The 12,577-nt window shown below is 46.3% G+C and overlaps 1 long non-coding RNA gene and 1 other non-coding gene across 2 annotated transcripts; both read right to left on the bottom strand.

Annotated features, from left to right (window-relative positions):
* Positions 1 to 6,991: 6,991 nt before the first annotated feature.
* LOC116656811 lies at positions 6,992 to 7,163 on the bottom strand. Its single transcript, XR_004311793.1, has 2 exons — positions 7,122 to 7,163; positions 6,992 to 7,023 (listed from the first exon to the last, which is right to left on the bottom strand). It is a non-coding gene; the product is annotated as an uncharacterized LOC116656811 (long non-coding RNA).
* Positions 7,164 to 12,352: 5,189 nt separating this feature from the next.
* LOC116656924 lies at positions 12,353 to 12,543 on the bottom strand. Its single transcript, XR_004311929.1, has one exon. It is a non-coding gene; the product is annotated as a U2 spliceosomal RNA (small nuclear RNA).
* Positions 12,544 to 12,577: the final 34 nt, after the last annotated feature.

The following is a 12,577-nucleotide window of genomic DNA, read 5'->3' on the forward strand; positions in this document are numbered from 1 at the left end:
CCCTTTCTCCTCCTCCCGGAGATGAGTCACAGCAGTCAGAGCCAAGGCCAAAGTCAGAGACGCCGCTGGCGATCCCCGGCGACGGCTGAGAACGGGAGCGGGGCCGCAGGGCGGCGCCTGGGAGTCACCCTGGACGCCTGCTTGGGCCGCATCTGCGGCTCCTCCGGCTGGGCCGGCTCGTGGGGAGACCGGATCAGGCCAGTGGCCTGTTTTGCAGCAGTGGCCCGTGGCAGGATGCGAGTGCGAAGGGCATCTGGATTTCTTTCCTGGCTCACTCACGTGACAGGTATCTGAGGAGTCACTGAGTGCCAGGCGGTCAGGACACGTCTGACAGGCAGTGTCTAGGAACCTCTAAAGCCCTGACCACAGGAGTTCAGAATGTGTGAGCTCAGGTCCCTGGTGGCTGGGCTTGCCTGGGCAGCCCTGAGAACCACTGGTCTCCCTGGGGCATCTCAAGTTCAGCTGCCCAACTTGGGACACCTCATCCTAGCACTGGATTGCCCTGGGATCCAACTCTCTGACCCCTCCCCCAGCCATCCCCACCCACATCCCACATCCTACTCACTGCGGCCTGGGGCCTGTACTGGTATCCCGGGTCGCAGAGGCCACCAGCCTCCCATGCCCATTCAAGCCCATCCAGTCTTCTCTCAGCTTCTGAATTGGTCCTGGGATGTCTGTGGACTGCATTTCTTTGTCTCTCCAAAATTCTCACTTTTTGCTGATAAAGAGGACACTTTTGTCACCTGGTCCAAAGGTGTGAGTGGCACGGTCTCAGAGAAGCTAGAAGCAGCCTGTACAGCCCAGGTTTGTTGGGCTGGAGGTGGCCGGAGAGACCCAGGAAGACGGGACTCCAGAGAAGGAGGGAGCAGCGTCAGGGAAGGAAGCAGTGGGCCTGAGTGACATGAAGATGTCAGGAGCCAGTAGGGAGGTCAGTGAGAGGGTCGGATGGAGGAGGGGCTGAGTTCAAAAGAAACTAGCTCTCCTCTCCTAGTCTCTTTCCTTCCTCTCCCCCTCCCCCACCTCCAGGCCGGCTCTGACTCTGAACCCACATCGGGGTGGCCACGGAGCCAGGCTGCTGCAAGGCCTCTCTTTGCTGTTTTGCTAACATGGTGTCACCTTATCCACCTCCCATCCCACTTCCCAGAGGCCCCAGAGCATCAGAGGTGGCTCTGCCTGTGTTGTATTGGTGGACACACTGAAGCTCAGAAGGGCTAACTTCCGAGAAACACAGCAGAGTGGCAGAGGGACAACTCACAAGTCCCCACCAAAGAGCATGTGGCCAGAATAAAGAGGGAAGCAGGTGCCCTTCCTGGGATAACTTGGTTACAGATTTGAGAGCATCAATTTGTCTTTAGGATTTTTTTTTAACTGAAGTACAGTCATTTTACAATGTGGTGTGAATTTCTGGTGTACAGCATAATGTTTCAGTCATACATGCACATACATATATTCCTTTTCATATTCTTTTTCATTATAGGTTACCAAGATATTGAATATAGTTCCCTGTGCTATACAAAAGAAACTTGTTGTGTGTCTTTAGCATTTGTTTAATTTTTTAAAATATTTGTGTAAAAGGTCCAAACAAGATTGAAATGAACAAAATAGAATTGGAACTGAAAGTTCAGTTCTCTCCCCACTCTCACTGTTAACAGCTCAGTATAAATCCTTCCAAGGTTTTTCAACTATACTGTTAGCATTCTATTCTAGAACTTGCTCTATTCTCTTCCTTCAGTTGTATTTCCTTGTGAAGGCCCCTAACACCCACATATGGTTAACCCGGTCCTTTCAGATGGACAGTTAGGGAGTTTCCTGGTTTTACCTTTACAGTACACATCCAGCGTTCACTGTGGGAACATCCCTGGGGAATAATTTTTTTCTCAAAGTGGAACTGTGACAGCAAAGGAAATGCACTCTTCTGCTACTCCCTTTAAAGGCTTGTGATGGCAAAGGGCTGACAGGTGCAGGGCGGGCTTCAGCGGCCAATGCATGGAGCAGTTCCAGATGTCAGCCTCCCATTATCCCTGCCTCGCCCCCTGCTTCCCCGCCCCCCTGGCCTGCCCCTCACCTCCCCCAGCCAGAAAGCAGCCCGGTCTAAAGCTTCTGCCTTTGTGCCCAGCCCCTGGGGTCCTGCTGGCTCATCTGACCCCCAAAACATTCCTTATTTGCCATCAAACACCTCCACCACCCTCTGGCCATCAGAACTGACACTTGTCCCACCCTGGGGGACCACCAGGGAGCCAGGGACTCACAAAGCCTCTCTTTGGCAGCCTCACAGCCCTGCTGACTGGCTTTGGAAACATACTTCCCTTTACCTCCTTTTATAGGCAGAGACAAAGGTAGAGAAACAGTTTGCCTCCAAATGCACATCAGGCCATCTCCACTGCCACAGGGCTCAGCTGGGAGTGTGTCTGCTGATGCTCTAAATGCAGGGTGCCAAGTCCACTCGACTGGTTTCCAGTGAGTGGTAGGGGTCAGTCAAGCCCCTTAGCTCTGGGCCAGGCACAGGGTGGGGGGGTGAGAAGAGAAATAGAGGACAGGAACTGGGTCCTCTTTCTCCTCAGCACCGTGCACACAGGGCTTCTTACAGTTGAAACCCTGTCACAGCCCAAGCTGGCTTTAAAGAGCTTGTCTTCCTCCTGCCCATCCCCTCCCAACAAAAATGAGTACGGGTGATTCTTCTTCCTCAGAATGACTGCACCACGAGCATTAGTAACCAGCATCTTCTATCTGTGGGGGGAGTGTTCAGACCAGTTCACAGAGCATCCTCACAGAACCTTCTGTGGTCCCTTGAGCCACGCACTATGTGTCCCTGTCTACCCTCAGAAACTAAACGGAAAACTGTCCCTGCCCTTTGGTCCAGCCTCATGGTCTGCTCTTGAAGACAGAAGCATAAACAATCACAATACAATGAGACAGATGCCAGAAGAGGTGTGGGTACAAAGAGGGAGGTTGGTGACACTAAATGATGACGGGGAACATTTACCGTCAGTGAAATGTTTTGGGGGGAATGGGACGTTTGTCCATCCACCTTCTTTCCTTTTTCACTTGCACATTTTTATTCGAGATTGTATGTTCTCTACCTGTACCTCTGGCTTTTGAAATTCCATTGCCTCAAGGAAACACTTTTCTAATAGACAAAGGAGAGATAGTAGCTTTCACAGTCGAAGCACAAAAACTCCATGACCCTAGCTGACCTGACAAGCCTGCCTGGGTCCTCTGTCCTCTCCACAGCCTAATATTTCATCCATGTTTCGCCAGATTTTCCCTTCACTCAAGACCTGGGTTGGGGATGTAAAACACAAGAAGGAGGCAGCTGCCTGTTGAGCAAGCTGGGTACCAAATGTTCCTTTGATAAGATCATACCCAGAGCTGGGGAGGCTGCAGTGAAGTCATCACACCCACACACACGCTGCTGCTGCAATTAAATGGACTCGACACTTTTGCAAAGCAAGCTGGCAGCATGCAAAGAGAGGCAAAGTAAAACTTTTGATCCATCAGTCCATCTTTGGGGTTATCAAAGCTTTGCTTCTCCGGGAGCTATTTTAACAGGAGAAAAGAGGGAGTAACCTTAAATGTCCCATTAGACTGAAAGCTCCCTCGATACAGGGACTTCTTCCCATGCTGAAGCTCACAGCTGGTCCTCCGAAGTCGTCAAAGGGCCAGCGGCACAGCAGTTAGAGGTGCAGCTCCGAGAGCCTGCCTGCCCAAGTCCCAGCTCTGCCATGTACTAGCTGTGCTGCCTCGAGAAAGTTGTGACCCTCTCCATGCCTCAGTTTCCTCTTCTGTAAAATAACGATGATGATGAGAGTTGGACCATTCCCACAAGATTATTGTAAGAATTAAGAAAGGTAAAATATAGGAAGTGTAAGTGAGAGTAAATATTAGCTATTATTAGTATCACTGGATAAACCATTCTGAAATATCCTGTGGTGATAATAAACAATAACGAATTCTATGAAGCAAAGCGGAAAAAATCTTAATGATGTCATTGGCTTCCCTCTGTCCTCCTTGACCTCTCTGGTACCTTCTTCTATGGCTGTCACAAAGCTGACAAACAGAACCACTGCTGGGCTTTTGTGTTTCAGATCCCCTAAAATGCCGAGAAGCTGTTTCACACCTCTACACCTTTACAGCCCCCTTCACCCAGTCTGGTGAATGCCGACCCATCCTCCAAACTTAGCGCTGCATCTAAAGCCTTCCTTCCTCGATACAGCTTAGCTCCCCCTCTCTGAATGGTAACAGTTGGATGGAGAGAAATGAAAAGGCTACTGGCCCTGTCTGTCTTGGTCTGGACTCCAGCCAGGCACACAAATACAGACAGTCTCCAACTTATATGGTTCCGCTTAAGAGTTTTTCACTTTACAATGGGGTGAAAGCGATATGCATTTAGTAGAAACTGTACTTCGAATTTTGAATTTTGACCTTTTCCCAGGCTAGCAATACAAGGTCTGATGCTCTCCTTTGATGCTGGGCAGGGCAGCCACAGCTCCTGGTCAGCCATGTGATCAAAAAGATCAATAACTGATATGTTTACAACCATTCTGGACCCAGACAACCATTTTGTTTGTTACTTTTAGTACAGTTTTCAATAAATTACATGAGATATTTAACATTTTATTATAAAACAGGCTGTGTTCGATGATTTTGCCCAACTGTAGGCTGATGTGTTTTGAGAACATTTAAGGTGGGCTAGATTCAGCCATGATGTCAGTGGTTTAGGTGTATTAAATGCATTTTCTTTAGAATGTTTTCAATTTACAATGCATTTATCAGGAGGGTAGTGGATTGGAAGATCTGTACCATCAAAGCCTTTCTGGTCCCTTGATCTCTCTCATCCATTCTTTAGCCATTGACTGGCTGCTGTCTCTGCCCTTGGGCAGGCACCACTGCCATCTAAGGACTGAGCCTGGAGAGGTGTGCACAGCAGGAGGGGGCCAGAGTGTTCTTTGAACTGAAGACGAGCCAGTTAGGGCGGCCATGGTAAGGACAACAGCACAGTTCCCCCTCCCCTCCACCCCCCACCTCGTGCAGTCTCCCTGCATCCTCCCTGCTTTCTGGTCCCCCCATAGCCCCTCCTTTTGAAGGTCCCATTTGCTACAGGGGACTGCTGGGGCCGTGGTTCCAATAACAGGAGTGAAAGGAAACAGCCCCTCACTTTCCCAGTCTGGGCTCTGCTGACTTCACTTTGTCTTGATCGTGTTGACTGACTTCAGCAAAATTAAGGGGTTTGAACCAGATTCACGGTTTTCAACTGGGAACATACTTCTGTGTGGCCCTGGGGTGCCTGCCCTGGCAGTTTGGCTGTAGACTCTGCCGTCAATCAACTCTCTGTTTCTTCCCATGATAAACCCAGCAAATAAGGCCTTGAATAGTGATCCTGCATGTGGCCCATTATAGCCATTATGAGGTGGGACTTTTTTTGTTTTTTGTTTCCATAGCTGTTTAGTTTGGCAGGTTTGTTTTAGCCTGCTTTCTAGCCTTGGATGCTTTGAGGGCAAGAATTGGGTCTAGGTCTCCCCAGCACCAGCAGGGTCTTCTGGCATATGGCAAATGCTCAGAACACTCTGAGTGAGTGAATGCACAAAGGAAGGAAGGAATGAGTACATGGATGACAGGTGTGAGGACAGAAGGAGGCACGGGATGCCGAGGTCAGGGTAGGACAGCCACTACCTGAGAAGGGGGTTTTGTGCTCTGATCAGTCACAACCAAGGCCAGCTAAACAGCCTCCTTGACAGTCTCTGCCCACAGCCCAAGTACTAGTTCCAGCAAAACCCTGGGCCAGTGGAAGGAGGCTCCTCCCCAGGCTCCAGGGCATGCGTCTCAGGGGCAGGAAGCCAAGCTCCACTTCCCTGCCTCCAGTCCCATCCCTCCCGGATCATCTGACCATTCACATGAGGCCCAGTGTGGGGTGTGGCTGCTTTTAAGGCCTTTGGCATTTCTCTCAGGGCAAAAGAAGGAAAGAAAAAAAAAAAAAACACTTAAAACAATGGCTCAACATACTTAAAAAAAAAAATTCTCTGATTTGCCTGAGGGAAGGGGCTAACCCTAAACAACCAAGGCCCCCCCTCCCCCTGCTGTGGACAAGTGCTGTGTCAAGATAATCATAATTTTAACCTCGGGCCAGGGCCCATGCTGAATGCTTTTGGGGCTTGCTCTGATTTAATCCTGATAACCCTGGGCCTCAGGTACTATAATGATGTCTAATTTCACCAGTGAGGATGAGGAGGTTCAGAGACATTAAAGGACTTGCCCAAGGTCACACAACTAAGTAGTAGTTAAAGCAAAGATTTTAAACCAAGTATTTCCTGACTCTGAAGCTTATAACTCTATAACCAGACTGCCTTGGTCTCATCTGGGGATGTGTCCCTGTCCTCTCAGTAATTATTTAGAGCCTAGAAAACGGGCCATTGTGACCACCACTTTCCACAGAAGAGTCCCAAATGGACACCTCCCACCCATGATACCCTCCCTCCAACCCCCCTAACACGTACCTCCCCTCCTCTCTTTTTACAAAATGAGAAACCAAGTGTAGGCCCTTCCACACTGTTTCTGGGAGGGAAGAGGAACATCATGCAGTTTTTGTCATCTTTGTATTTGTCCATATAGCTTGACATTAGTTAGTTGACCCCTCTGTGCCTCAGTTTCTCCACTTAGAAAACACGGGCAAGAACAGTTGCTTCATCAGGTTGTTGTGAGGATTAAATTATACAGGTTAAGCACTTAGGACAGTGCCTGTATCATAGTAAATGTTTATAAATGTTCACTATTTTGCGATTTTAGTAGATTTTTGTCGGCTGGATTTCATTGTCATGCTGTTTTTTCAGGAAGGGCTCACAGATACCTTCACTTGCCTTGTCATGTTTATGCAGGAAAAACGGATGCAGGGCATGAGAAGGGCTGTGCCCTAGGTCTCGGTGGAGCCCCTGGGACGTGCCCCACCAAGTGTGGGTCCTTGGCTTCACTCAGGAAAGAATTCAAGAGCGAGCCACAGTTGAGTAAAGGTAGATTTATTTAGAGAGATACCTACTATATAGAATGTAGGCTGTTTCAGAAGGCGAGAGAAAGGCCACGAGGTGTGGGGGTTGGGTGCTCAGTAAAGGTAGACTTATTTAGAGACATACATACTGCATAGAATGAAGGTTGTTTCAGAAGGCAAGAGAAAGATGTGGGAATTGGGTGCTCGGGTGAACGTAAAAGTAGGTACAAACTCCATAGATAGAGTACGGGCCGTCTCTGAAGAGGAGGGAGCCAGAGAGGCGGCCACGAGGCGTGGTATTGCCAGTTTTTATGGGCATGGTAGCTTCACATGACTACAAGTGGGAGGACTATTCCAACTAACCTGTGTAAGGGGCTGGGATTCCCAGGAATTGGGCCACCGCCCACTCTTTGATCTTTTGTGGTTACCCTTGGGACTGTCATGGTGCCTGTGGGCATGTTATTTACCACGCTAATATATTACAATGAGCGTATAATGAAGCTCAAGGTCTACTAGAAGTCAAATCTCCCACCATCTTAATCCTCAAGGCCAACTGGGAGTTGAATCTTCTACCATTTTGGTGTCAATTGCTGTCATTCCTTGAATGGCTGTGCTCTGCCCCCTCCCCTCTTGTCTCAGTGTCTCACACTTCATTTACCACCTGTTTCTGGTGTCTTCTGACATTATCTGTTCCATCCCACTGACCTTTTACTTGTATGTAAATTCCACTGACTTTTATTTCATTAAATCCTAGATGCCGCTGATTATAATCTGTACCATTAGTGTGGACCACTCAAGAAAAAAATTTAAAGACACAATGAATTCTAAAATACATCCCTATGAAAAAATTAAAATAAAATGCATCCCTATGGAAAGGAATGTATGTATGTATATATACGACTGAAACGTGGTACAGCAGAAATTGACACGTTATAAACTGCCTATATTTCCACCTTTAAAAAATGGAAAAAATAAAATAAAATAAAATAAAATACATCCCAATTTCAGATGTTCAAATGTGGAGGGATAAAAGCATAGCTTTCAATCTATGAATACGGTAAGAATGATCTGCTCCTTTATTCCTGACGTGGCCCTCTCTGGCTGTGAATTGTCCCTGCTCCTTCAATGGCATCTGTATCAGTTGACCTGGGTAGCTCTTCCATCTGGCCCAGGGCCACCCTGGAGGCTGGTATTCGTGCTAGGTCAGCTCCAGGCAAGCAAGTCTAACTCTGTCCACACAGCTGCTGTCCACACAGGGGCTCAGGCTTCTCCTGGATTTGGCAGTTTGTAACGACCTGATGTGCATCTTTGAAGCCAGCAGCTTCAAGGTCAGCTGACTTTCTCACCTCCAGTGACTGCTTTGCTGCTTCCTGCTTGGGTCTGAGTTGCACTGTCCCCACATGCAATAAAAATTATTTGTTTGAGAGAAGTTCCTAAGAAGAGCATTGTGGGGGGTAAAACCAAACCAACATGCAGTGTACTTTCCCCAAGCAGTAGGCAAAGGACAGGGCTCAAGAGTCATTTTCTTGTCTGCATGGGTTTCAATCACCAAATTATATTTGGAGTCATTCCTTCTAGTGTTTTCCATGATCCAGGGAAAGGAGGAGTGTGTTGGGAATGGTTAAGCTTGATCTCAGAGCTAACCCCAAGGGATTGGCAGACACAGGTAGGGACTAACTTAGGAGCCTGAGGTTGACTGAGTGAGCGCTTTCCCTAAAGTCTTGGGCCCATTCATGGCCATTTTGGAGAGAAACAGGGCTCTGGAGAAAAAGTCACTGGACTTTTAAGTCCCAAATGTCATTTCTTAGCTGTTATGACACTGGGGAGTGAGTTGGTCTCTCTGAACCTCCACAGCTACGAAACGGGGGTAATAATACTTCTGAGTTGTTGGGAAGCACCAGGAATAGCAATGAGCACACAGCCACTGCTCAACAAATGGTAGTAACACATGCCGGATGCCTGCCATGTACTCAACACTCTGCACACAACAAAGAGAAGCTAAACACCACTCATGGAGGGGAGGCACTATGACAGCTTTATTTTTTTAATATCAGAGATTCAGAAGTTGTAGCCTGTTAAGCAGTCAAGCCAGCGATCACCCAAGTCTTTCTTGAGATGCAGCCTCAGCCAGCACTTCTGTGAAGTCCTCTGGGCAGCAGGCCCTGGAGGGAGAAACTAGGCCAACCTGCTCTATGATCATCCTCCTGATCTGAGGCTAAATGGGGCCAAGCCTATGAAGGCTGGGTCTTCGCCAGGTGTTGATAGCGTGACCCAGTCTGAGGGAACTGCTTTCTCTGCCAGGCACAAGCAGGATGTGCTGGCGCTGGGCCTCTCATCTAAACTCCCCAATCCAGGGGCACTTCCACGCCTGCTGACCGGGGTCCAGTCTCTCCATCCCATGGGCCAACAACCTGCCACTGTGACCCAAATGCCAACCAAGGCAGAGCCCTGTGGGAGAAAGCTGAGCAACCCCTCCACCCCACAACATGTGAGGCATCTGTCTTCTAAATGGGGCACCAAGAGGAGCAACCAGCAACCAGGCATGTTTCAAAGGCCAAGCAAATGTTATGGAAGACTGATGAAATTCAAGAAAGGGGCAAGACTACTTTGGGCTGGGGCAGCTTCTCTGTGACACCAAAAAGAGGCCATCTAGGTCATAAACTAATGTATCTACAAGATTTGGGTAAGTCATGCAACTGAAACAGGCTCGTGTCATAAAATAGGGGGTGGTGGGGACAACTTTGGGTATCTGCAGACCCTGCAATACAGTTGGCCCACAGTTCCTGTTGTTTTCTAAGCTCAACAGGTATCACTGAAGAGAGAAACCTATGTAATTCCTGCCAAATCATCTAGGGATCTGAGGGGTGGGGAGGCGGTTGAGGAAGACATAGAAATGACTATCTGTGCACTCACCTAGGGCAAATGTCCATCTTTATGGTTTCCATTTTATACTGGCTTTACTTTACAGCATCAGCTTTCTCGGGTATTTTCTTTTAGTAACTTTTTTCCCAAAAAAGTTGACTTTTTTTTTTCTTGTGGGGGTGGGGGGTAATTAGGTTTATTTATTTTTTTAATTGGAGGTAATAGGGATTGAACCCAGGACCTCGTGCATGCTAAGCAGGCGCTCTACCACTGAGTTACACCCTCCCCCCTTCTCAGGTATCTTTTAATATTCATCATCTTTATTTTTTTCCTGTAAGAACATTTTATTACTAATCAATAATTGGGAAACTTTTACAGAAAACAACTTATTGGAGACACCACTTTATCTGTCTTCACTTCAAGTCATTCATCTCTTATTTCCTGACCCACACTAGATAATTTCTATATCCACACTTTATTTTTGGAGAACAATTCTTAAAGAGCCATTAGTGCTTCAGCCTCATTTAAAACAAAACAACAAAGATCACCATCATCACTGTATTAGATTTTCCTAAACAAAGTCTAGTGTTTACTGAGACCAAAAGGGCAAATTCTCTGTGGTATTACAGGTGGAGAAAAGTTCCTAGTTTTCTGTAAGATCTCTAAGAGAAACCACAAGAATAATCATAGTTGCAGTCTTTAAAGGGGGAAATGATGCTGGAGTTCATCAAAACTGAATTAGCTCATTTTTCCTGCCCCAATCCTAGCCTCATTCAATCTTTTTTTCCGCCCCTGGATTCTTCAACTGCTGAAATAAACCTATAAAAATGCCATATCACAACCTCACGAGGCTACCCAAACACTTGTAATACAAATAGGTCACTTTATACCTGGTTCTGACCAGACGTTTTGCTTTTGGCTAAAGGCAAACTTTACAGAGGAAAGAGCAGGTAGAAATGGCTAAACTAATCTTCACTCCTTCCAAACATCCTACTGTAAACTTAAGCCGTGGTTATGATGACCATTGCTCCTGGTTGAACTTCATTGTTCACTACCAACAGCTCACTTTTAAGGGGAAAGGATTTTACAACAAAAACCAGTATACGCCAACTGATGCTTTACTTAAGATTTTGAAACCAACATACAACAGTACACTCATAAATCACTCTACTGTAGAAATTGTTTGTTTTATAATCTATACATTCTACAGTTAAAATGCATCATCTTAGGCCAGAACCTTGTCAAAATTACTTGGACAAGATGTTTGTCACCACAAACCTTCACTCTGATTAATCTGGAGCTTGGACTGGAGGCTGGATTCACTGTCTCTATGGTTTCTGGCTTGTGAGACAATGTTTTACTTCTTGTACTTTGTATTTTCTTGCCCTGCTACCGGCTGGCCAACAGCCAAGGCCTCTGCACCCATCAGACGCTACCTCAACCCATAAGCATGCTACAGTTGTGGTCCGGCCTTTTTTGGTCTTGCTGCCCCGAAGGCAGTGCAAACCAGTTGAATCCAACTTTACCTCAGTCACAAGTGGGCAGGGAATTTCAAGGATCATAAATTTAAGATTTGCCAACCTAAGGTCAAGTCACAGGTCTAAAAGACATTTGAAATCATCTAAAATTGTTAAAAGATGGCTTGGCTACTGAGAATGAGAGGTATTTTCTTATGTTCACATGTACCCCTAGGGAGTCCTAAAATAGGAAGTGAAATCTGAGCATAAAGGATCTCCTGCCTGTTCTCCAAATGACGTGACATGAAAGAAGCAGTATCATTTCAAAATCATGTAGCTAGCATTTGACCCACATTAGGATCCCAACCATGTCTTCCCTACCTTCCTTTGGTCAATCAGTCTAAAGCATGATCATGCTGCTTATTCCTTCTTCCTGCTAAATAAATGGAACATTTAAGTATGTTTCTACTTGACTTATATTCTGCAGTCTTCCTTTCACCTTGCACTATGGTTTTTCATGGGGAGACAGCAAGCAATTCTGGCCTTCTCAGAGAATGTATCTTTCAAAGACAAAATCTTAACTGGACATGTTGGTTGAAGAGTAAATAATTTAATGGTATGAAGGGTATTATCTTATTATTTCAAAATTATAAAGCAGATATGTAACAAGGTAAAATGAAAAAAATAGTAACAGGTTTAAAGATAAATGATGTTTTTGTGATTCTGTTTGTAAAATACAGGTGATTCTCAAGAAGTAACTTGGGCAGATTTTCCACTGAGTTTTAAATTTATTGTCTGGACACTCTGAAAAGAGCCAACTCTCAGAACTTCCAAATAAATTTCTCAGAGGAGACAAGCCTTCAAGACGCACCTGGCTTATAGAAGTTTTGCTTATTTTGCCTCCTCAGTAGGCCCACACCACATTTGTTTCCTAACAGTTACTTTAACCAGAAAGGTTTACTATAAGCCCATTCCTCCAAAAGATCATAATTTTCTTTTGTTCAGTTGTTATTCTCCTTTCCTATGCTTTTTTTTTAACAACAGCTTTATTTCCCCAGAGGGGTGCACCGTTCCTGAAAGCACTGCAATACCAGGCTGACGCGTGCCGTGGACGGAGCAAGCGCCTATTCCAACTCCCTGCTCCAAAAACCCATTTAATATATTGTCCTCGGATAGAGGACGTATCAGATATTAAACTGGTAAGAACAGATACTACACTTGTTCTTAGCCAAAAGGCTGAGAAGCGATCCTACGCTTTTAAAGTGGGCATTTCTGTTAACAG

Source organism: Camelus ferus, chromosome 16, assembly GCF_009834535.1.
Source record: "Camelus ferus isolate YT-003-E chromosome 16, BCGSAC_Cfer_1.0, whole genome shotgun sequence".
Lineage (NCBI taxonomy): Eukaryota > Metazoa > Chordata > Mammalia > Artiodactyla > Camelidae > Camelus > Camelus ferus.